This window comes from Lagopus leucura, unplaced genomic scaffold (genome assembly GCF_019238085.1).
Source record: "Lagopus leucura isolate 7727_CA_CO unplaced genomic scaffold, USGS_WTPT01 Super-Scaffold_100017, whole genome shotgun sequence".
In the NCBI taxonomy this organism is placed as follows: Eukaryota; Metazoa; Chordata; class Aves; order Galliformes; family Phasianidae; genus Lagopus; species Lagopus leucura.
In genome coordinates this window covers 8,899,476-8,919,265 of record NW_024962271.1, presented here as the reverse complement: position 1 = coordinate 8,919,265, position 19,790 = coordinate 8,899,476, and the positions used below count along the sequence as shown (strand labels likewise).

Below are 19,790 nucleotides of genomic sequence, written 5' to 3'. Positions count from 1 at the left end.
TGGGTGTTGTTTCCTCTGATATCAGGTGCAGAGCAATTAAGGTTGGGTGGTGGGCTACAGGAGGACCCTTGCAAGCGGTTCTTAGGAGTTGAGGCAAAAGAAGGGGTACTCATTTAATTTCCAGGGTCCAATTTCCAAGCTAATTGCATTGTGAAGGAGGAGTAGGGTATGAATAATACCCTCTTGGCAGAGGAAATAAATTGAGTTAACGTACATGTTCTGATGCTGTAAAAGTGGTAGATGTATAAGAGGATGGGATAAAGAGTTTGTCAGTGTGGTTTGATTTTTTTTTTCCCCAGAAGCACTTAGCAGCAGTCTCAGCATAGCTGCTGGAATTCACGTTTTTAACTTTGGACTGATAATGTTTGGGAGCAGAGTTTGGGCAGTGTTTAACTGCAAGAGACATCTGGATTCTTGCTGAATCTTCTTCAGAGGAGCCATAATATTTCAAGGTGGGAGGAAGGCATATTTCTCCAGCACTGTATAAGTATACAAACCATTGAGGACAAAATGAAATCGCAGCTCTTGATGAATTCACTCAGTCACACCAAAATTGTGAGAGGTGGAATTAGACTTCTACCAGTAGGACTTCATAGGACTTCAAAGACTGTTTATGATTCCCTTATCTTGAAGAGTAACTTGAACTTTGAGGGTTCAAGGTAGTTGCTAGAGACTTGTTTTCTCCGTCTTTATGTGAAATTTTAATTTGAAGGGAAGTTTTCCTAACAGCTCTCCTTTAGAAATTCAGCATTTAATGTGTCAAGTTTTTCTTTCATTTCCAAGAACTCGCGTATTGTTAGCAGAAACTGAGTGGTCTAGGTTAAAGTGGTGTGTAAACTGACAGTTTCTGGATTCTAGTACTCTGCTAATCATAAAAAATTCACACATTTCAGCCGGGGACCTCTCAGCATGTTTTATAAATTCATCCAAAGATGAATGAATTCTCACGGTTCCTTGCTGAGGATATTTAGTAGAGAAAGTAAACATTATAGACAAAATGTCACTTTTTAGAAGTGCATTGTTTTTCTCAAAGCTGATTTTCTTCCTGCAAGTACATCGGCTTCAACTGTGCTCACATGTACCCACAAGGTTTGCAGCATGGTGGTTTGTGGAGGCAGTGTGGGGACAGGGGGTGACCCAAGCTGGGATCCAGGCCTTTCCTGGGGCTCAGAGTTAATGACTGGAAGTGGGAGACAGACCCTGACTTTGTCTTCTTCCAACGGATGAAACTCAGTTGTTTTGACACTGTGTTTTACACAAACATTTGGAATAATAACAATAATAAAAAAAAAAAAATCCACACTTTGATTTCCAGCTCTTAGGAGGGGGAAAAAAAAAGAAAGAAGAAGGAAAATTATCTCTCTGTAGTCACATCTATTATCTTTTGTTCAAGGGTGGAGAAATGAGGGGAGAGATTGAGCGGCTCTCCCCAGGTGTCACAGAGCTGACAGCAGGAGCCTCCCCAGGACCTGGGAGCCCAGGCTGACCAGGGCTGCCTCTAATCGCTAGAGGGTCTGTCAGACCATAGTGCCTCATAGCCTCCTCGTACCATCACACAGGCTGCCTTTAACATATGGTTTCAAATCTGTTGGTATTCACCTGCTCAGATACATGTACAAACTACTAGTAGGAACTACATAAATATCTAACAGATGCACACGTTCACCCTGGGATTAATGCATTCTGGACTCGGACCCATCAGCATCGCACCCTTTCGCAGTTGCATTTTATTTTTTCACTTGCTCATGTGGTGTACACCTGTGACATGCTGGCGATGCACTTGCTTGCAGTGAGAGAGCCCCTCGGGTTCAAAGCTATCCTTATATCTTTGTTCCCTTACGGGTGAACCTTTTGAGGTTTTCTCTTAGTGTTCAAAAGGTTTGAGCACGGCATTACATCTTTAAAACCTATTCTGACCCTCTTTTGAATATGCTGAATATAAAAGCAGAAATAAAGCAAGGAAAACTAGATAAATAGATGCAGGGAGACATCATAAGAAAAAAAAAAACAACTTCTGAGCTTGCCAATATTACTTCATGCTTTTTATTGCAAACCTCTACACTAACAATAGACCACCAGCTCATGCATCTGGGTGTGTGAATTGAAGGCACACTGAATGTGTGGGCTTTCCAAATGTAGCTCAATAACAGGAACACCTGTGCTAAATAACTTTGCATTGATTTTATGTTATTATTATTACTATTTTTTTATTACAATATTTGCAGTCCTCTTTTAGAACTCCATATAGAGTAAAAAAAGGACTTTTCAACTTCAGATGCAGAATTCTCGCAAGATTCAATGGAGGCATTTAGAAAATCACAGGGATTTATATCCGCTAAACAAACATAGTGATGGTCATAAATGGAGGAGAGATTGTTCATTTTTTGCATCCAGGTTTGCTAATGTAGGTTGGCTCTGGCTCATCTCCTTGCTGTTCTGTCCTGTTTTGTTTCTTTTAATTGAGCAGTTGATGTTTCAGTAGCCAAAAACAACAGAAAGCTTAGGAAAAATAGTGGCACTATGTAAATGTGAATCTTATGGTGAATCACCAATATCAAATTATTAATATTTGTTAATTCATGGCTGTTTCATGAAATGACATAGCAAATCAGAGAGAAAAATCAAGGGATTTCTATAACTTTAATTCTCATTACAGAGAACAGATTCTACAGAACCACGTAGTTGTTATTGGTACTAATATTATTTGGAGTCATACATTAGGTTTAGTGTTATGGGTGATGCTGAATTTCAGGGGGAAAAAACGTTGCCTTTTGCTGCCAAGAATTTACTGTAACATTCTGTGCTATGAATCAGAGAACTATAAAGTTGGACATCATAGGTAAAATATAAGCTTACTTTTTGGTCAGCTTGTCAGCAGTGTAAATGAATCCAAGGGTTGCTCACAGGGCCAGTTAACCTTTTGTTCTGTCGTGATACCCAAATGTAAGGTTCTCTTTCATCTAAGTACCTACCAATTTATGTCCGTAATTTCTATTAATTCTGAGTCTCTTTCTTACATTGCTGTTACTTGAAATGGAAAATATTGGTTACAATCCAAAGGAAAAATTTATAGCCTGTCACTGCAGCCTTGTGCTATTTTAATACAATAATACAAATGCATTCCCTCTTTGTGATAAGTGTATTTTTCCTTTTACTTTCTCATGCGATGCTGAGACCCTTTCCAGACTTGCTTTGTCTCTGTGGTACCAGGGATTATAAAAGCCTAAGGAGCCTTCAGGGATATCTGCTGACCTTTGCAGCAAGGGGAGCAGGCTCCCTTGTTCTGTCCTAGTCAGACTGGGACTGTGGAAGGCGATGGGGCTTGTGGTGCTGCTCTGTTAGGTCACCTGTGCTCTTGTGATTGTTCTCCAACGCCCTGTAGGAAGCATGGCATCTGCCAGCATTGGGGAAAGTACAAACATTCCCAGGCCAAGTAGTGTTCCTGTGGATGAGCATGATGAGGAGAGGGGGCTCAGAGCAGAGAAGCACTGTGTGGCTGGAAAGGAGACCCACTGGACAGCATTTTCTTTCCAGCAATCAAGGGAAGATGGGAGTCCCGCAGCAGTAATGTGGACTCCTCTAATTACCACTTCCAAGTTATTAGCATCTGGAGCCCTTTTTCCCTTTCCTATCTAACAATTACAGAGTGGGATAGATTAACGTGTTGTGGAGGCTGTATGGGGGACTGAGTTTCTCACTGTTGGCATGTGGTGCTTTGCTGAAGTGGGCGCTTTCAGCTGAAGCCCTGGGTTTTTACCTGCTGTTGAATCCCACACAGTTTTCTTCATAGATAATGATTCAATTACCACCCAAATTATTTAATTACTTCCCTGCCCCCACCAAAGAAAAAGCAGCACATCTTAAAAAGCCAAAGAAAACCAGTCGGACACATGTTTTGCACATGAAGAATCACGTCCATAGTAAAATGGGATCCATATGTATATTTTGGATGTGAGCATCAATGCTCAGTTTAGCTTTGCCCACATGCCAGTGTGTGTGTGCTGCTGCCGAAAGCTCAGAATTTTCTTGCTAAATCACAGACAAAATTTGAACTCAGGGTTGCGTTAGAGTCATAAGTTCATAGTTTTCTGTTGTTTCTTTCCCCATGTATAGTGTGCTTTGTTTACAACCAAAATCCTCTCTAGATTAAACTTTAAAAAGACTCTGTGATTTAATGGACTTAGGATCAGATTCTAACCTCCAGCCTGAAGAAAGCCTGACTGCAGCTCTCAATAGCAGTAGAGGATTGTTTGCAGTTGTGAAGCAATGACCACCAAACATTATTTAGAAAAAAAGATGCTGGGACTAATTTTTGCATGGATTAAATATTCAGATGAGCGTTAAAAAAAACAAGTAACAATAGATGGTGACACATGCAAAGGGTAAAAGAGAAATTACAACCATTCCAACAGAGCATTGCACTGTTTTAAAACCGTAAATATCTTTGGAAGAAAACTTCATATAAAGAACTATGCTGACTTGAAGTTATCTGCTGCATATGTCCTGCAGAAGGTTCTGGACAGATGGAAGATTGTCCTGCATAAATCTGTTTGCTGTTTCAAAAATTTATACAGATAACTGTTTTTTCAGTTCATCTTCCAAGTTTGGGGCTTGTTTATGCTTATACGTTAATTTTATTCCTTCCTTTCACTTTCCTCCTAAATCAGAACAATCTTGTAACTGTAAGATCAGATCCTTGCTATTGCTCAGGTACTTTATCCTCTTCTGAAAGAGGAAAGCATCTGTGACTCCGCTGGCCTCCTGAAGACTGGAAATGCCATTGCTAGGGCTGCCCTTAGGAAGTGGCTGAGGTAGTAGAGGTATGCCATCTCTCTGAGCGTGCAGCTGGAACAGGGGGACAAGCTTTACTCTGAGGTTAGTTCCCTGTTGAATGCAGGTAAGAAGCTGAATTAGCCAGAGAATGGTCCTGAAGCTTGCTCTACTCTACACCAGTATTTGTTGAGTAATCTGAGGGCTGTTTTATAGCACAGGGATATTTTGCCATCACATCTCAGTTATTTTCTGGGCAGGAGAAGTGAGGTTTCGGATTTTAAGTGTAGACTGAGCTTTCCTGTGTCTGCACAGAACTTAGATGGTTTGGGGATATTGATAGTACTTAACATAAATAAAGCAAATATGAAAGCAAGTAATTATTCAAGCAAAACATAGATGCCTTTAGAGCATTTATTTTCATGATTTTGTCTTATTGCAATCTAGCTCCTGAAAGATAAAGCAAACTGCCTGCTACAAGCACTTCATTATACAGTAACTTTTAGACCTTCCTACTAGAGCTTGATGATCAGTTACTTCATAAGGAAAATGAACTGTTTTTTAAAAGCCGTGTTTTATTTTTGTTTGTAATTATCTCCACATAAGTCTTCAACTTTGACTCTTGAGTTAGACACGCGTGCACACTGAGTTTCATGAGTAAGATCTGTGACAGCAGTCACGTGGCATTTCCAGCCCATAGTTGTTCTCTGAATCAGTCCCTAAGTCCTTGGCAGTTCTGGCAAACCAGCAACAGGCTGATCTGAGTTTACCTTTGGGATTCAGAACTCAGCTCAGGTTTTCATGTCATAGACAATGATTATTAAAATAGGAAGGAAGTACTTGTATCTTCTTGTTGTGTTATCTTTTACTAGGGAGCAATTTCTTAAAACATGAGACCCGTAAAAAGAACAGCATCAGCTGGAGGGCTGGTTTGTATGAGTGTTCTTGTGATTTGTTCCTGTGTCTTCTCCTGAATGTTCTCGTTAAGTTCTGTGGTTTAACAATTATATTTCTCAGATACTTAAATGCAGTGTATGTTTCACTCTTCTGTCACGTAACCCATCCTTATAAACGTATGCAGTTGAAGTTTTAGAGAGGAAATGGTTATGCTGAATTTACCAAGGTGCTGTTGTTTGCAGAAAGTGCAACCAGCTTCACTTCCTGCCCAGTGGCCCAAATATGTTATCCATAAAAATATTAAGAAATTTAGAAGGATTTTTTATCTCTAAGTAGTGCTTTTAAAATCTTGTTTTGACTCCACAAGAAGTCTAAACATCTTATGTACCTGAGGTTATTGTCTGTGCATTCACAGTGGATCCCAGGGAGTTTTTTGGGACTCTACGCTATTTCAGGACTAGGACTACAAAAAGCACTTGAAAATAAGGCTAAGATGGATCAATCCAGGCAACTTTTTGCCTGGTAAAAGATTAGGAAATATCATAACTCATCCAGAGCCAGTCTGTGTGGAAACCTCGGGAAGGTCCTCCCTCTCCTTTGGACGAGCGCCTTATCTGTGAGGGTGCTGCTCATTCAACTGCAGATAAATTCAATTGGAAATGTTAAGTAAATAAGAAATGTATAAGTGTGTGCTTGCATGAATGCGTGCATGAAACCTAGGTTTCAAATCTTCATGTGGGTGATGAGTGCCATGGTGTGAACCAACAGGACCTCTCTGTCGGCTCCGAATCCCATGGTACTGCTGTGCAGCCCGGCCCTACTGTGCACCGTCAGAGGACTCTGCCAGCAGAGCAGTGGCTGATAAAGACAGGCAGCAACAGCAGCAGCAGCGCTGGCCTTCTCCACAGCAGGGTACCACAGATGTTTCAGATAACAAAGTGAGCTTCGCTGACAGAACATGTGTATAATATATAAAATAATGGGAACCGAAAGAAAAAAAACAGGGCCACTCCAATCCACCCATGTAAAAATGTTTTTTATTTATAACTGAGCAGCTGAATACAAATGTTGTTTGGCTATATGCAAGTGGAAAAAAAAAAAAGAAATACCAGGCTGATGTGGATGAGAAACTGTGCATGGCTTCTAGTAAAACACTGTGCATTGAAATCTTTTTCTTGTCCCTTGGGTGGGTCCAGATCTTCAGCTGGGGTAAATCAATGCAATTTTAGTTCCTAGCAATTACATGCTTTGCTTTTCTTTTTTCTTTCTTTCTTTTTTTCTTTTTTCTTTTTTTTTTTTTAACCTCCTCTAAAGATCTGACTATGCTGTGGTTGTGGGGAAATCTTGTGGCCAGAGTTTCCTGCATAACCCTATGGAAAACTGAGAAGCTTTCTGCCAGAATCAGCTCTGCAGAGCAGTTGCCACCCCGAGTTTGTCAGGGTGGACCCAGAGAAATGGTGATGTGTGGTGGTGGCCCCAGCTGCCAGAGAAAAAAAAACCAAGCAGTTCTTATGTAAGATAATTAGCTGGGAAGTGGAACCATTACAGCAAAAATCCCTGTTTTTGTGATAGAGGCTTATGATCTACCGTTCAAGTGTCCCAAAGAAGTAAGTCTGACCTAATGGGTGAGGAATCCCTGAGTGAAGGATATTTTGGGGGGCTTTCCTACATCAGTTCTAGCAGTGTGAGCGAGAAGCAGGAATGGGGCATCCAAGAAATTGCCGGGTCACCCAAAAGGGTCCACTGATATCTATACTTGGTGCTCCTGTACTGGGGTCCCACATGGCCAGCTTAAAAAGGGTTGGAAAACAACCAGGAGCAGGAGGCACGGGCTGGGCTGCCTGCTGTTTCCCCATGTGCCCATTCAGGATGAGCCAGCACAGGTGTGTGCAGCTCATTGGGCTGCCTTTGGCAGTGGCAATGGGATTCAGAACAGTGGAACAGGAAACTCCTATCAGAGGCTAATAAATGTTTCCTTTTAAAATGGGGAGATGCTTATGTGAGTCCAGATACAAAGGGAAAGTAAGACAGCCCCCAGAGGAATCACTGAGGTAATAAATGTACTTACTAGGGCAGTGTGTGCTGGAGCGAGGCAGAAATGGGCTCAGACCAGAAGAAAATTAGAACCTCAAGTGCAAGCTGAGGCAGGCTGGTCAGATGGAATTCAACCCTATCCTCTGAAACAAGAGTGTATGCCGGTGCCTGCCTGCCTTGATTACCTGGGACTGGCATGGCCGATGAAAAAGAACGGTGTCTTATTTTGCCACCTGTCCTGCTTGAAGAAGTAAGACATGCACACAGAATGTGTTAACCAGCTGAAGAAGGGTTGGGCTCTCTGGACATGCACATCTTTAAGTACAGGTTGTGCTGCTCCTACTGCACTGTGGTGGATCAGGGTCTGTTTGGCTGTCAGGTTAGCGAGACGCAGAGCTCAAAGCCGTCAGGTGGCTCACATCCTTTGGGACTGGCTGTGGGGTGATGGCTGGGCCAGCACTGTGCTGCATGTACTCTCGTATCCTTTATTTTATTCCGAATACGATCATGGAAGTTGTGAGAGGTAAGGCACACTTACTTACAGTGAAATCAACATGAAGTTGGAGATGAATGGTCTGTAGTGTCTGTCTCTGAAGCTGAAATACAGCTACAACTAAGTTGTGGCTGTATATACGTAGTGGTCACTTCAGCAAAGCTTGTATTTTCACTGGTCCAGTAAAGCAGGGTATGTAAGAGCAGGAGTAGCCTATTGCTTTCTTGAATGGGAGGAAGTAAAATAAATCCTGATTTGAGCATTGTCTTATAATTGAGATCCACATTAAACAGGTCAAGGTCAGAACTCTAGACAGAAAATGCTCATCAAGCTGCCCAATAAGATACCTTTATTCGGCCAAATTGGAAAACTTGTGCGTTACTCAAAAGATCAGAATAGAATCCTTACTGAGCAAGGTTAGGAGGGATAGAAACAATCGGCTTAAATAGAGTATTTTTACTTCATAGGAATGTGGTTCTGATTGCTGAAAATGTATCCCTTGCATGAAGTACAAGTATAATCCTATGCCTACTTTGCCCTTTGAGTAAAAGTATGCTTAATAGCAATTTCAGGGAAAAAAATCTATTTAAAGCCTGTTGAGCAGAATATCTACTTTCAGAGGGAAACTATAAGTGAATAATGTTAATGGAGTTCTGTTTTGTAAAATGCATAGGACAACTAATAGAATCAAGCTACTGTAATAGTGGATGATTGAATTACATTTAAGAGAGTACCTAATTTATGACCTTTAAAAATAGTTTTAGAGCTGTCTGCTTGATAGGTTTTGTAAATCCTAGACCTCCTTCATACAAAAGTTTTAGGAGTCTCATCTCTCACTTTATATTATGGTCAGAGGACCATTTGTGCTATTGTACGTCAGCAGTTCCATTAAAATATTTAAGTAGGCTAATTACTAAAAGAAAAAAATTGCCCTCTGGAGAAAATTATTGTACCTGTTTATTAGTGTGGGAGAAGTTCTTAATCTGGGAGTAAATTCTGAACAAAAGCAATGAACAATGACCAGAGCTAGAGCCGCCTGAGAAAAAGGAATTAAGCCTTATAAATACTGATTATTGATTGCTTTTCCCCAAAACATAAGTGTTTATTTTCTTAAAAAAAAACACCCAAAAACAAACAAACAAAAAAACCCCAAAAAACAAAAACAAACTTTTACATAGCTTACATCAATCACTGGCATATTATGTAAAGGAACATGAAGTTTTACACCCCATCTTCCTCCCATTTATTTTTACTTTGCTGTGAAACCCTTGATGCAGTATTACCTTGTGCGAAGGAGTCCCCCAGATTTGTTGCATGCTTTATTCAATTTCTTTGAATTTTATCACTTTTAAAGAGATGATCACTCTTACAGTTATTTTATGTTGCATTCTTTGGGGAAAGTGAAGAAAATCTGGAAGCCCTTCCATGTGGCACTGGGATTTATATGCAGATGTTGTGTGCGAATACCCTTCTAAAACTCTGTTAAGTTTTACATTGTTCCTTAAAACATTCTACAATTTTGTTAGCTTTTGTGCTGGAGAGTTATGCCTGCTGTGGTGTCATTCATTGCTCATCTTAAAAGAAGGCAGAGAACAAAGGTGGAATAAGCTGCTAATCTTTTGGATCAGCCAGACGTTATTATTCAGTGGTATATGGGAATTTAAGGCACCAGTCCTTAAGGGCGAGAGGTGCAGGAGAGGGGCTCTGGGGCTGCCAGCAGCAATCACTCCCTTGCAGCATCCTGGTTGTTACAGTGTTGGTGCGTCATGCTGTCTTAAATGTGGCTTTTGCCTGCTGGGTGCAATGGAGCTCTCCGCAGAGCATTGCATTTCCAGAGAGCTACAAACAGAATTGGCTAGTTTAAGAATGGTTTTTTTTTTTTCTTTTTTTTTCTTTTTTTTTTTTTTTTTTTTAAGATTTAGCAGTAATTTAGCAAGAAAGACCCTTATACTTTATAGTTACTGCTTGCCATAGAGAACAGTGTTGTAATTCTGCCTGGGTTCCCTTTGAGGTAACCTCAAAATTGACCGCTGCAGATTTGGGACAAAAAGCTGCACTACATGTACAATTAATGGGAAGACTGGAAAAAGGCAGTAAGATTTTTGTGGTCAATATTTACAGTTCTGGGCTTTATAATGTAAAGTAAAAACTGTATTGTTTTACAGAGAAGCTCCATTATAGGTCAGCTCTTGTCTTAAGCAGCCACTTGAAAGTGCCCCTTTAGAATTCCAGTACAGTTTGCCCTGATCGTTAGTTAAGGCCCATTTCTGCCACGTCTGTGGTGTTTCACAGCTCCATATGGTGGTTGCTTAAGGCTGATTTAAGAGTAAACAAGAAGTACAGGATTTCAGTCCTACAAAGGTATGGCACTGAGTCTACAGAAGCGAAGAAATGCAGAGCCGGAGTATTTCCTTTATTTCACACTTAGTATGTTAGGAATCAAGCGGGGAGTCTCACTTTTTGTTTTGTCCCTCTTGCTGGTTATTTTAATACTTTTTCCAAGGCAACTTTGTTTGCAATTACTGATGCTCTTCTGAAAAAGAAATTTCTCCACCTCCTGTACACTCAGTACTTGCCACAGGGAGAGCTTCTGGCTTTGCCCCAGACTGCCTAGAGTCTGCATGCTTCTACAGGAAACATCTCTGGAGTGGTGAAGAACATTTTTGAGCATATGAGAGAGAATGTCAGGTTGAAGCACCACAAATAATTTATAGTTCTCAGTTCCTGTGAAAGTTACCAGTGCTTCCAGTTTCTTCCTCCCACCCTTATTTGCAGTTATCAGTTATAGAATCTTGACTTAATATTGTTAATTGCATAGTAAACAGAACAATATTGTTTGCCTCAAGACAGATTACCATTTCTCATTACAGAATTCTCATAGACCACAAATCATCGATACCATCTCCACCAGTTATAATAAAGTTTATCTTCAATCTGATAAAAAGCATGTACTGAATAATAACTGTTGCTCTTATTGTAAGTGGTTTGAAAACATGCTTTTTTAAAAGCTGGGTAGCACTGGAGTTACGATTCTGAGCTTGGCCTAGCAAAGCGAGGTGAGAGGTGTGGACATAAATGGTCAGATCTCCAAATGCTGCGGTGCGTAGGGTTGCTCTTCATAACAGATGAACCTCTTGCTATTGGCAGCCAACTAAAACCACCAGTCCCATTTCTCCTGTGTTTATGTGAGTTGATACTTGAACCTGATATTTGGTGTGTTATGCATTTTCATCTTCAGCTTATTCATGAAGAACTGAAGTGCATTTAGATGCTGGCAGAAAGTTTATCACCTCAGTTCAAACTGCAGTGACCCTCAGTGGTCTGAAGGCTTCTGGCTCCATCCCCAAGATAGGTAATTAGACCTGCAGAATGGCAAGCACAAAAACTAAGTACTGGCTAAAATCAGGTCTCGTTTTACTTATCTCCCAAATCCTCTCCACCTCCCATAGTTCACCACCTCTTGAAGAAACTACTGATGAAGATGAAGAAGAAACTATTTCACACAAGCCACCAGTATCCACAAAGGGAATAACATGGCAGAAGTGTAGTTATAATAATGCTTTTCAACTATACACAGTGTATAAAGCGAAAATCCTTCAGTAGTGAATTTCCAATTTTCCCCATTGAATTTAGATGCTCTTTAAAAGTCCAACTTTTTAGGCCTAAAAGTTTTTGAGTTATATGTATGCAGATGGGAGCGAGTGAAGCATTACATAAACGTGCTTAAGAATAATATCATTCCAAATGCTAGCTTCAGCTGAATTTTGCATTTTCCTACCAATTTTGGTTAAGATCAGGCTTAGCCATGAAGTTCAGCTCTAAATACAAACTTTCTCAAAGCCTAGCTCTGCTCTTGGCTCAGGATAGCACTGGCTTGGTAAGAAATGCTAAATCTCTGAGCCAGTTTTAAAATTCAGGGACAACTGAAAGACAACTGAATTTCAAGACAACTGAAAATGTTGTGCAAGTCCAGCAGGGTTTGGGTCTAGGTGTGTGAGACTGTGATTGAATCAGGTCCCAGTTTAATTCTGTGGGGAATGAAGGATTCAGTAGGATTCTGTCAGAGTGGAACCCCAAACTCATTAAAATATTACAATAAAGTAATTAATGCACATGGCCACTAGACACTCTTAAAATGTAAATTTCACAGCTGTAAGAAATTAAATTTGTTTAAAAATAACAGAAGGCTCAAGTACAAATTATGGAGTAAAAGCCTATAAAATTTCAAACTTGGTTTTAAGGCACAATTTTTTTTTTTATTTTATTTTTTTTACTAGATCATTTACTTTAGCACTAGCATTCAGAAACTGAATTCTTTGTCTGTGTGCTCCTCTGAAGTTGTAGCCAGGCAGCGGTGCAGAACTAGTGAGCCAGGAAGTTTTCTTACTCGAAGGTCAGAAGAAGAGTACAAGGCAAATTTTTCTTAAAGCGCATCTCCCATCACAATCCTGTCTTGTCTTCAAGAATTTCCAGTCTTGCAGCTACGGCAACAAATATTGTGAAGTTCATTGCATGTTGGTGTGAGTAGTTGGCACAGCTGGGAAAAGAGGTTTTTCTCTGTTGACACCAGGTATCAAAAGGGGCTGGGGCCACTGCTTTGTCACTACATAAACATTTTGGTTGACGGTGAAGAACTTGAGCAATTTGAGTTAAGTAAATGCCACTCCACATCAGAGAGGCTAAGAATATTAGAACTCTGCAGAGTTCAGGATGGAGCAGACGGGATGCTGCAGGGAATGCCGCGCCTGTCTTCTAAATGTAGAGGTCCAATCCTAGATTCTCTGACACTTTCTCACCCACCAGTGTTTACAGACGTGGGTCTGGCTGTAATGCAAGGAGAGACTTTGACTAACAAATATCCCACAGTGTATGTCAGTCTGTTTACATTTGAAGCAACGTTGAAATACAGGGTTCCACACAGGCTTCTTGGCAAACCAACTTCAGCAGAGTACTTGCTTGGTTGAAGGAAGGAATTTTGATCAGAATATATTCCAGATGAGTCCTGTTGGAGGTCTACTGTAAAATTTATGCTACGTGCATAACTATTAAAAAGTTTGGATTATGACCCCTCTAATGTTATTTTAATGCTATTTTTTAAATGTAATTATAAATCAAATTATATTTGAGATCTGAAGCTGACAGTAGTGAGCTGGAACACTCTAAGAGCTGCTTTAAAAATAACCCCTCTCAAACTTTATTAGTGATTTCAGAAGGAGATGTGCAAGCAGGCTGGCCAGCTTTATCCACACTGGTTTTGTCTGAGATGAGAAAACTAGCTAAGTGTCTGCTATATTCTGGTTTCCTGAGACATAATACAGAGTTTTTCATCTTTACCTGGGAATGACATTTCCGTAGTCAGGAAACATTGGCTTCTTTGAGCTAAAGCACAAGGCATTAGCTTTGTACTTTCTCCTCTTTGTTTTCTCTATTGTAACTCATTTCTCTGAAGGTTAAGATTTCTAAACACTGATCAGACACACACACACACACACACACAGAAGAAAAAACAAGTATAAAAAACAGGTCATGCTATAGTGAGAAACCCAAGCAACCATAGGAAAGAAATGTGCTTAGACATTGTGACTGTAATTGTGGTCAATGGAGTTTGCTCATCTGGGCAAAGGTATGTATGTACTTGAGAAAGTGGGCTGGAGAAGAGGCTAGGACACAGCTGAGACGATACAAGCATTAAGCAGGGTTGAAACGTTCTTTTAAAACACATCCATATAGATTTTGGTGACTTTATATATATAATTCTTCAGTAGATGTAAGTATTTGCATTACATATTCTTTTAACTTGCCTAAAAATTAACTAATCTACAAAGACAGTGCATTAGGTAGTATTTAATTCAATTTTCCTTTTATGTAGAGGTAGTTTAAGGAAGGAAAAAAGCACTGGGTAGGTAGATCTGAACAAACAATTCATAACAACTCCTTTAGTTGTGTGCTGAAGTTTATCTTTTCTCGTGAATGTGCAAAGTATTTATTCAGTGGTTACTCACAGAACTCTTAAGTGAACAGTACGTTTTCAGAATCTTTGAGGGTTTGTTTGTTTAGATTATTTATAAACTTGTAGTCATAGCTGGTTACCTAAATCATGTCATTTCTTCTGTTCCCTGATTGCATGAGTTACATATTTAAGTGATTCAATGCACAGTGCAAATTGTAAGCATTACAGCTGAACATACACGTAACAGTTTTTGTCTGGTTGCTCAGTTACCTATATCAGCCAGAAGGAGGGAGGGGACGTGCCACACGACCTGCTTAAGCAGCTAATAATTTTAAAAATTTGAGCTTAGAGCTTCGAAAGTATACCTTTTGGCCACTATGTGTAGATTATATAAATTAAGTGGTCTTAATTCTATTCCCTGATTAATGGTTGATGCAGCTACATCTACAGAATGAATATTAAATTCAAACTTCAATTTGAAATTTGAAATCAATGCATATTTAAGCATTCTAGATGTTGACTGTGAAGACATGCTAATATTGGTACAGCACATATGCTCCAAATTTTGCAGACAGACAAAACCAGAAAATGGTTAAATGTGTTCCTAATGCTGTTAACTCCAAGTTTTACTTTGAATTGCAGTGTTTATTAGTATTTACTCAGCTCTCTCTTTCGCCTTGTTTTGCAGATGGGGAAACAGAGGCAAAGAGGTTAAAGGGCCTCTTCCAGCCACAGAGTGTGTTGATGTCTGTTCCTGTTCCCTAGACATGTGCACAGACTACTAGACTTCACTGCTCTGGCAGCAGCAGGTAAGATGTTGTAGATACAATGTGATTAATTCTTTAATTGACTTACATATTTCCTGAAAAGGTGAGAGACCCTCAAATATATGCATGTAAGATCTCTGCGTCAACTGAATCCCTGAAAACCACATGGAACAGATTATTTCCTGTTTAGGGGTAGAAAGAGCCTAGATTCAGTGGTTTGTGCCAACTAATAGCTAAAATGGATCTGTGAATTAAACCAACACCCTTTCCCTGACAGTAGTTAAACAGCTGGTGTTGTGGGATGAGGGCCTTTTTTTCCACCTTCAAATAATGTTCCTTGTGGGAATAGAGCCAAATATCTATGACTGAAGATGCCATGTTGTTGAGAACACGGGTGACAATGGATGGCATGAATGTTAGAGCATGTTTGGAATTTGCTCAGAATCGTGTAGGCTGTGTTTGTAGTGCAGTTGCTGCAACTCTTGCAGATGTGGTCATTTTGAAAGCTTCCAGTGCAGCAGGATTGTAGCATGTAACGTTGGATCTCCAATTTCTTAGAAAGCATTTGGCATAAAAAGCATACAGGAGTTGCAGTTGCCCTAGGCAGTGCAGTGTAGACACAAGGATTTTGCTCCACAACACTGAAAGCAAAAACTGCTTCATTGTGGTTAAGATTTTACATGAGTAAGGATTATAGGATTCTATCCAGTGTGAGTAGAGAACCCTGGACAGAAGGCCATGCGCACAAGTGGAAAGAGCACTGCTGCAATTCTACGGCAAGGTGGCTGCATTAGTTACTGGGGTATGGATCCTGTCACCCTTTCTCATAATGTGAATGGCCTTTCTTGTAAGGATAACACAGTTTAGCCATGAATTAATCTGGATTCATTTAGGAAGTATTATCAAAGCTGTGTGCCAGATCTCTATTTGGTGCAGGAGTAACGCCAAGGGATAGAGTCAGCATCCCTCTGTGTGCTGACAGACTGCTTACTTTTATTCCCCACACGTGGAGTCAGAGATGGAGCCCAGTAAAGAACAAAAAGATTTTTGCCTTTGAGTTTTCTGCCTCTTTGCTTTGACAGGAATAAAATTCTGCTCTAGTTGGTAGTTCTGTGTATGTGGGAGGGAGGTAGAGCTTGAATGGTTTGGCCACAGGTTCCTCAGTGGAGTGCATTCTCACCAGAGCCTCTACTGGAATGGTGACTGAGGTCTTATCATCTGACTCATGAGGAGACAAGTTTGTTTCCCAAGACTGCAGTCCCTAAGCAGTAAGTGACAAGACCCCAGAAATAAGGCGGAGCTTGATGAGAAAATCTGATGATAGCTGTCCAGTAGGAATGTAGGTAGATTAAGGAAGGAATTATGATGTCTGACATTCATGTTGTTTCTAGAAAGTTCCCAGATCAATCAACTTAATATAGTTGCAGCCTATTCTGCCCATGTGTTTGCAACCCCCAAACTGCTAGCATTCTGTAAGCGAGGTTTATTTCGGAAACTATTTCAGGACAGTGCATAAATGTACTTAAATGCTTGTAGCTAAGCGTACTTTGCTGTATATCAGGTTCTTCAGTTTTTCCTGTGTGATGTAAGCAGACTTATGATGTAAGCATAACTGTATTTTCACTTCTAGAAGAATGCAGTCTGGCTTGGCACTGAATAGTTCAGTAGGTTTGTTCTGCTTTATTTAAATATGCAATTCTTTATTTAAGACAGAATTTTTTGTACCTTCTGTGGCTTTCCCTTCTCTCAGCATTCAGAGTAAAGAATGTCCAGAATTTCAGAATTATTGTTCTCTCGTATCTGGGTAAGGATGCATGCAAAGTAAATCTGTCTATGCTCCTTCCTGTATGCGATATGCAGTCTATAATCAACTCTGTACATACGCAGTGCAAAGAATCACAGCATAGCAGCTGTTTGGTGGTGGCAACATAGGTATACAGTCAGAAAAGAACTTAAGATAATTGCTTAAATGACATCTCCTCCAAAATGCTGATCTTCCTGTGAAGGTACCCGTTGCAACAGGCAACACGAGCGTTTTTATGTTCTGTGTTTTCTGCTGCCATGCACTTAATTCTGCTCAAACCGTATCGAAGAGACTTGAGAAAAAAAAATCAGCCATTAAAGACTTGCTCTTTGTTTTTTCAATCTGTGACCCCAGCAATCTCTTTAGCAAGCCATGGTTCAGTAAACTGGCACACAGCAGTAGTTCTACAGTGGAAAAATCATAAAACAGATGGAAGCTTTACATTTTTGTTTAGTTTTTAAGAGCAGTTTTTATAACATCGCTTAAAATCATTCTGATGCATCATACTGTTTACACTTAAAGCTTTGTAGCTAAGATGTTTACACTATAGAGAATGTTTTAAGATATTTTATAGTTATGATATTTAGATAATTGGCAAGAAAAAAGATAGTTTGTTGAGATTACAGTGATGTTGGTAACCGTGAAGTAACTTATGAGTCTCAATAAATATGTCCAGTTCGGTGGAAAGTACAAACTCAGTTAAAACAACACAAGAGGGAATATCTTTTTAGTGAAATCATTTCCTTTTCTTAATCAAAAGATGACAGCCACAGCCTTAGAACTCCCATCTGTAACGCACCACTCCACGTATCTGCCTACGTAGCTTTTCTTTTTATGATTAAGTTACATCAAATCAATCAGTTAATATTCCGCATAAGTTCAGTCGAGTTATATACAAACGTTAACAATGTCCACGTTCCACGAAGAAGTGGAAGTGATCTAAAGTGAGCCCCGCTCATTTTCTCTCAGTGCTCCATTTTGAAGATAAGTACGTGTGGCTGTTTTCATGTAGAATGTCTTCCGAGTTTAGTTTTGGAACATTCAAAAAAAAAAAAAAAAAAAAAGTCCCCAAAAATGCATTAATCAAAAACAATAACTCTTTTTAACTTTTGTAACCGCTCAGAAGTGAAGTATGAAATAGTCTGTGTGTGGGCCACAAATGTTGGGAATGCAAACATTTCACAATAAACATGTTTAAATGAAAGTACTTGGCTAGATATACTGGAAGATAGTACATGTTGGGTTAATTAATGCATACTCCATAAAAATAAACCTCACTTTAAAGATCTGACCAATAAAAATCATTAGTATATTTGGATCAGATGTGCTGATGGATGACTTTTGTGTATACATTAAAGTTTTGTAAAGCGAATTGTCCTTGAAAAACCTAGAAACAGATTTCAATTTAAAGTCAAAACGACCCATTATGACTACTTCGTGTTCTCCTATAGTGATATGATGAATAATTTCAGTTTTATCTTCTATACTTGCAATTGATTTACTATTGGTAGCTTTAAATTTATCATTTTAAATGCACGAATCGCAGCTACATAGCAAGAAACTGTTCAGTTTCACAGAAATCGTTTGCCTGTAGAACACAGCATCTGATTGTAGGCATAATCAAATTACTTACATTATTTTTCTTCAAAAAACGTCTTGATCTCAAATTGAATCATTTGAGTACATGAATAAAATTTTACTTTTAAAAAAATAATCATCTGAGGGAAGTCATACGTATATATATAAATATGTGAACTGGCTTTGCACTGTATTGTGCTGTTGATCCAGTTAGAAAGAGTGAAGTCAGTCTTCCATGCTGAAGAGCATCTTTCTCCAAACTGCTCTCGTTAAAGGCTAGGTGGTGATCAGTGCTTGACAGACGTCAGAACACAACCCAGCTAATATACCGAGCCTGCAGATGCTCTGCAGGAATGCCTATTCTGCACCCCTTGGTCTAGGAGTCAGTATTTGAGTAGAGTAGAATCAAGTAGAATTCACCTAGCGACTGTTTGCTAAAAATGAGGTGGATGTCCCTTATCCAAAAATACGTAGCTCTCAAAAGCAAACATAATATCAACAGGACAAATTTTGAATTTGCAGTCAAAATACAAATGAAAACCTTCCCCCATGGTTCCCTGCAGCAAATGTTTGGTTAATTGTAACAGCAGCAGTAGGTATAAAAGCATTTGTGCATAAGAATCTTTGTATCTCTGTGGTCATATTGACTTAGTTAAAGACCTGTTGTAACTTTATCAGATCTCTTCTGTTGAATTTACAAAGTCACTACTTTGCATGTGAGAATAACCTTTGCTCAAAAACCTTCATCCAACATTATCCTGCACTGTATGAAGTTTTAGGCGTTCTGTATTTTAACTCATCCGTTAGTTACCTAGTTTCCTGTGAGCACTATAGAGGATTTAGAGGTGAGGTGATAATCCTGTGTTCAAATAGGGTAGGATTCTGTGGAAACTGGGTAGTACATTAGATGGCTGCAGAAGTACGATAGTCAAATCTGATGTTGCTAATGGAGGGGAGTGAAAATGGCTGCCTGGTGCATAGTAGATAAGTATGGAAAAGGTCTGCAAATTGCTAGCAGACAAAGACAAGAAAGCTTGGATGGGGCACAGCTGAAGAGGGAAGAACTGGAAAGAGACAGGCAGTTGAGAAGGTCCTGATATTGGCAGGAAATACAATCTGCACAGCTGTATCCGTAGCTAACTTAAAACTGACATGACTTTCTTCAGATGGTGATATATATCAAACTCCTCTTGAAAGAGGGAATAAATGTTTTACCACAATGAAAAACAAAAAGACTTAAAGCTGTTTTAAAACAAACTTACAAAATGCTATTTTAAAGGCAGTGACTATACGTGCTGAGAAATTTAGCTCTAGTCAGGGAGCAGCTGCTCATGGAGGTAAAGAGTAGGCAAAACGCTGCAGCTTATAGTTAAGATACCTTGAAATAACCTCTAGGTAGAATACTTCTAATTCTCAGCAACTTAGAAATGCATCGAGAAAAAAAAGGCATCTCGCAGATAGTTCACTGGCTTGCCTTGGTTTATGTAGTAGATATTG

General features: G+C 39.5%; 1 protein-coding gene across 5 annotated transcripts in view; it reads left to right on the top strand.

Annotated features, from left to right (window-relative positions):
* ZNF536 (zinc finger protein 536) overlaps nucleotides 1-19,790 on the top strand; it is a 323,660-nt gene that overhangs the window by 82,293 nt on the left and 221,577 nt on the right. For all 5 annotated transcript variants that reach the window (XM_042876985.1, XM_042876987.1, XM_042876986.1 and 2 more), the window contains one exon: nucleotides 14,833-14,953. The gene's annotated coding sequence lies outside the window, so the exon portion shown is untranslated. The remainder of the gene's footprint in view (nucleotides 1-14,832; nucleotides 14,954-19,790) is intronic.